Source organism: Rhinoderma darwinii, chromosome 3 (genome assembly GCF_050947455.1).
Source record: "Rhinoderma darwinii isolate aRhiDar2 chromosome 3, aRhiDar2.hap1, whole genome shotgun sequence".
NCBI lineage: Eukaryota > Metazoa > Chordata > Amphibia > Anura > Rhinodermatidae > Rhinoderma > Rhinoderma darwinii.
The window spans coordinates 122,426,636-122,432,586 of NC_134689.1; the positions used below are offsets into that span (position 1 = coordinate 122,426,636).

At 38.7% G+C, this 5,951-nt stretch overlaps 1 long non-coding RNA gene across 1 annotated transcript; it reads right to left on the reverse strand.

Annotated features, from left to right (window-relative positions):
• Positions 1 to 316: 316 nt before the first annotated feature.
• On the reverse strand, positions 317 to 5,687 carry LOC142751080 (uncharacterized). The gene is made up of 5 exons (XR_012882701.1): positions 5,637 to 5,687; positions 5,193 to 5,246; positions 2,087 to 2,137; positions 1,973 to 2,006; positions 317 to 422 (listed from the first exon to the last, which is right to left on the reverse strand). It is a non-coding gene; the product is annotated as an uncharacterized LOC142751080 (long non-coding RNA).
• Positions 5,688 to 5,951: the final 264 nt, after the last annotated feature.

The window sequence follows — 5,951 nt, forward strand, 5'->3', positions numbered from 1 at the left end:
GCAAGGAATATTTATATATTTTTTGTTTTAAATATTGCACTATTGAGTTTAGAGTGGGCCGCACTGTTGCCTTCCAGCCCTGGATCCTGGGTTTGAATCTGACACAGGACAACTTCTATATGTTTAAAATTTCCTATCAAAATGGCCCCATTGCATGAGATAAGGATTGTGAATTGTATGCCCAATTGTAGACATGACATGTGTAGTCGTTGATATTTCAGAATAATAAATTGAAATTAAATATATTTATTGCTGATGAGTATATATTTATTTCTGATGAGAAATACCATTACCAACATTATCAAAGGCCAGTGGATTGGTATACTTTATATTTGATGCCATTAATGTATTATAAAATCAAACATTTCACTGCCCAAATCAATATAAGTTGGCGGTCTTTTCGGTGTTCAGACGACAGCATTCTTAAAGAGCAAAGTGAGAAAATGAGAAAAGATTAAAAACAACGTTTAGGCAAATAGAGAATGCATTATTTAGGTTGGGGGTATTCATTGGTTACTTAGACCCCCTTCTATGACCACTGATAGCAGAAATGAATATCTACAGTCAGTGTGGGAAAGGATACAAGTTCTTACTTGTAGAATGGGATAGTCAGGGTTAGGCTCACATTTATAAGTCTAACTTTATAACTTAGGCCTGATGTTAATGTTATAATTGAACTAGGAATTATGACTACATGTTAGGATTAAAGACATTGACCATGAAGTATGAAATGTTTTGTATTAAAGCAATAAAAGTGAAAAAGAACAATACATGGTTGTGTTCCCAGACTCTAATGTTTACAAGCTGGGCAGCAGATTGCAGGTGGGACTTCAGTGTGATTGACAGCTCATCTGTCAGGTCAAGCTATGCCATAGTCCTGTGCTGGGAGATGAAGTTGGACAGTCCGCACAATTGTTATTACCATTATCTTCTTCACACAGCAGGGCAATAAAAGACCTAATGGATAAGGCTTTTTCTCCATGTTTAAGATGGTTTGTTGGAAGGGAATGGTCGGAACTGAACATGTGTGGCTTGGTTTTCTTCTTAGTGTCTATTATAGTCATAGCGGTAGGGGGAAGTTTCTACTACTTTCTAGACAGAGACAAACAACCTAAAGCTGGCTATATACATAGGATAGCCTTTGGCTGAACCCTAGCGATTTCCCCACGACCTCGCCATAAAAAAGCATGCTCAGCCAAGCATACATGTTTAGTTCAACGGGGAGAGCAGACAAAATGCTGTCAGAAGTCTCTATTGGTGGCTTATCTCCAGGCAAATCAAATGATCCCTCTTTCCCCCTATATATGCCATCGAAGGATAGTGGCGAGACCTATATACACACTAGCTTGTGCATAATGGGTAAAGACAGCCTAAAGCTGGACATACATTAGGGATTCAAGATAGCTGTTCTTTGAACAGCTTGTCGTTCATAGTTGGTCTGTGAAGATTGTTGTACTAGACGACAACACCATAAGTTAAAACGACAACGTGCCGATAGATATCTATCTCTGTGGCCTGGTTGATTTGCTACAGATCTGTCACTTGGCATGCATAACTTTACAAGACTGCACCCGACAACAACCAAAAAAAATTCAACACAGTAGATCAAGTTTTCCACAGATATCTGTCCTTGGTCGGCGTCTGCCATGCTCGTTGATGTCACGAAAAGGCTCCATCAGTTTTCAGAAAATTATCAAACTCTGCCTTTTCGGCTGTCATCTGTAGTGTCTTGTCCTTTTTTCTAAACCTATTGTTCTCATAGTCTAAGCTAATTGGGTGGAAAAGGAGTGGGAGTCAAAATTAACGACTCCAGAAAAATATAGAAGATAGATCATAATCATAATTTACACCATTTGAATTGCAATTTTCAACAAGTTAGGATCAAGGAATGTCATAATATCATGGTAAGTGTTACTAGTACTTTTTACACATTTTTCTTCTGACAATTAATAGTTTATCATAAATACAATACCTGAGTTATGTCCTTAAGATGTTAGAAGTATTTTCTACAAATAATCAATATAGAGTCATAAGTTTCATGTCAATTAATCTGTCTCAGAAATAAAACATATAGACAATTATTTACCGTTGCTTCACATTTAATATCCATAATGGGTTGAACAGCATCTATCTTGTACTGTAAGTTAGAAATTCAAGAATATTGTTATAAACAGTATTATATACATACATCCAATAACTTTACACTATGTTAACCCCTTAGGGAAAAGGCCAATTTTGTCCTTTTTCATTTTTTTTCCTCCCTGCCTTCTAAAAGCCATACATTTATTTTTATTTTTCTGTTGACATAGGCCCCATGCACACGACAGCAAAAAACCTCCGTTTTTGCGGACCGCAATTGCGGTCCGCAAAAACGAAGCCATTCACTTTCATTGAACACTGACACCTTTCCGTAGCACTACGGAAGCGTGTCAGTGCCGTGGAAATGTTCCGGGAATTATGGAACATGTCCGTTCTTTCGCATTTTGCGGGCCGTGCTCCCATACTTTGTATGGGAGCACGGCCCGAAAATGCGGCTGTCAGTCAGAGGCCGGCCGTGCCCGCAATCGCGGGCCGTGATTGCGGGCACGGTCGTGTGCATGGGGCCATAGACATATGAAGGCTTGCTTTTTGCCAGATGTGTTGTACTTTTTAAAAATCTCTGTGGGGTGAAATAGAAAAAACAGCAATTCCTCCTTTGTTTTTTTGGGTTTAGTTTTTACCGCGATCGCTGTGCGGTAAACACTACATATTAACCGTATTATGTGGGTTGATACGATTGCGGCAATATCAAATGTATAATTTTTTTTTTTCGTTTTACCACTTTTAGAAGGAAAAAAACGATTTATTAAAAGAAAATTAGATTTGTGTCGCCATATTCTGAGACATGTAACTTTTTTTACACCTTAGCGTTATAAGGGCTTGTTTCTTGCTGGATGAGTTGTAGTTTTTATTGGTACCAATTTGGGGTACATGTGACATTTTGATCAGTTTTTATTTCTTGTTTTGGGGAGCTAAGGTAACAAAAAACAGAAATTCTAACGGTTTTTATTTTTACTTTTTTACAGTATTCACTGAGCAGGTTAAAGAAAGTTATACTAGAATAGTTCAGACTTTTACGGGCGTGGCAATACCACATATGCGATTTTTATTTTTTAAAAATTTTTAGGGGAAAAATGGGAAAAGGTCTATTTTTTATACACTATTTTTACATTAAAAAATCCTTTTGTTACATTAAAACAGTTTTTTTCTTTTATTAGTCTTCTTAGAGGACTTGGACAAGCTAACATTAGATTACTTGTACAATATACTGCAAAACTTGTGATGCAGTATATTGTGATATTTACCGGCTACTACTTAGGCTCCAACAGGGCTTCATAGGAGCACAAAGCTGGCAGATCTGGGAGCCTTCATTAGACCTCCACGCTGCCATGACAACCATCAGCACCCCGCAATCGCATCACAGGGGGACCAATCGGCTGTCTTTCTAAAAGACACTTCTAAGTTGCTATTGACCGAGGCATCTAAGTGATTAAACATTCAGGATCGGAGTGATATCCGATCTAGGCTGTTGCAGTGAGGTATTGGCTGTAATGCCAGCCCACACTCCGTACTCCCCCCTTGGCGGGTGCCACGTACAGTTACGTCGCATGTCGACAATGGGTTAATATAGAGAGACTCTTGTAATTTCCTGGAGTTTTTTTTTGTACTAGTGTGTGTGTGTGTATATACAAAGAGACGAAAATATTTACAGCTTCTAAACCAATGGTCAATATGGGAATAGTTTGTAGCCAGAATTAGGGTGAGTTGCCCAAAAAAAAACGAATATCTACTTTCAGCTGCTAGTGTTCTAGCAGATCCAGAGGCTTGAACCATCTGATTGTTTGGTAGGGGGCATGATTTCAGAAAGATGTCCCTCTAATCCAGGGAAAGCATGGAAAGAGAGAGAGGCCTCTAAGGGAGAAGCACACAAGAGAAAAATGAGTAAGTGTTCTCCTAGGACTACATGCGGGAGTGCTGGTCGCCTACAACTGAGCTGAGAGGCAACATGTGAGAGTCAGAAAAAAAGAGAGAGCCTCACAATGACCAAAGAATACAGCTTTTGAACCAGGGGCATAACTAGAATTCATGGGGCCCCATTGCAAAATAAGATTGGCCCCTACCACATAATGAAAGGTAATTAAAACAGCAGCATAAGTACAAATAATTAAAGTAATGGCTAATAGCACCATTTACCAAAGAGCCCACATAGTAGTGCTAAACAACAGAAAGCTATTAACTTGTTATATCCTACAAAAAGGAACAATATTCTTTCACTTTAGAGGGCCCTCTCAACCTCTGGATTCAATAGCAGCTGCTATGGCTGCTATAGCTATAGTTACGTCCATGTTGTGAACATTCGGTAAGGGGTCACTAGATGCCCAACTAGTCACGGTGTGCCCAGCCAGCAGTCAACGTATAAAATCACTGCACTCAGTTAGTTATTTAAACTACATCCTACTGCCACAAGGACCACCTGTGAGGAAGGATGGCTAAACTGGGCGTTACAGCTACACTTATTTGCATGGTGATCTTGTGGATAGTAAGTTCCCCAAGGACTGTGTTAGAGACAGTATACAGTGTACTACCATAAAGGCAGATATGACCATGTAGCTGCTATGGGGCACGTGTTGAAAGAGGGCTCAGCACTCAACTGCTTACCCTGCTTCCTGTCACACTGTCATAACATTTGCTTGCATCCACTGGTAGGGGAGCTCACGGAATACAGATTTTCACAACTTTCATTGAGTTCAATATTTATTGTATAAATTTATATGCAATTAGCTCTCCCTAGTGGTAGCTGCATGCATCCAGAATTGTATTATTTAACTCTGTAAGCATGGAATTTGCATCTCCTTGTATGAAAAACAAAGTAAGAAGTTAAGGAGCAGGGTCAGGTTGGTAGCATAAGTGGATTTTCACTCCAGTCTCAGGAATAAGAAAACTTCATTCCAGAAAAAAAATCTATGAGTGACCTTCGACCTTGGTAATTCTCCCTTTCATTTATGTAAGTACTATCGACATAATCTATGGTCGTCAGGCTCTTTCGTGTTCTCATTTAGGTTCAGAATGGCGCTTTTCCCATTATTGTTTGCTGTTTGGTTTTGCATTTTTGCTACAAGCGATCTAAGAAGCATAGAAGCAAGTCACTTTACCACTCGTAGGTAAACAACTTCAGTTAAGAGTTTGACGGCATCCTGGAGTTCTTTCTAAAAAGTTAAATAAAACAACATGTGAAAATCCAAGGTAAAATGTAATTTACTATATCAGACATGAACACCTAGGAGTCAGCTGAAAAGTGTAGGAGCAATCCCACGTCATATGTTATGTATAACACTTGCCAAATAAGTCATGTGCTATTAAATTAACCTGCAAAGTCAGAATAGAGACATCCTTTAACCCGTTAGTGACCGTTAATAGGCCTTTTTACGGCGGCTTTATTGATGCATATACACGGCGCTGCATCAGAATAAAGCATCTCCGCCGGGAGTTATATATAGTTAGCATGTCAGTAGAATAATTTGTATTCTTTGAATGGTTTTCTCAGGAAACCATTGGCAATGACAAGTTGTGATTTACTCATGGAAGACTATATTTACCTCTGTACAACCATCGGTCCTAAAATTGTTGCCGAGACATCCAGCATCTAGCTGTAAGACAACAAATCAAAGTACGCAGATATCTCATTCTTGTTCTGTGTTCTTTACTTTTAAGCATTTTACCAATATTGTATAGCATATAAAATAATGCTTTTCCAGATATTAATTTGTCATTTTGGGGTGTATTAATACAATTGTTCAGACTAGCACACATTTTGCAACAATTATTCAACATGGGCAGCAATATGAGCCTGGAATTCTTCTGCCATAAAAGAACCCCTGTATTAAAGACATACTTCCCAACCATCCCAGATT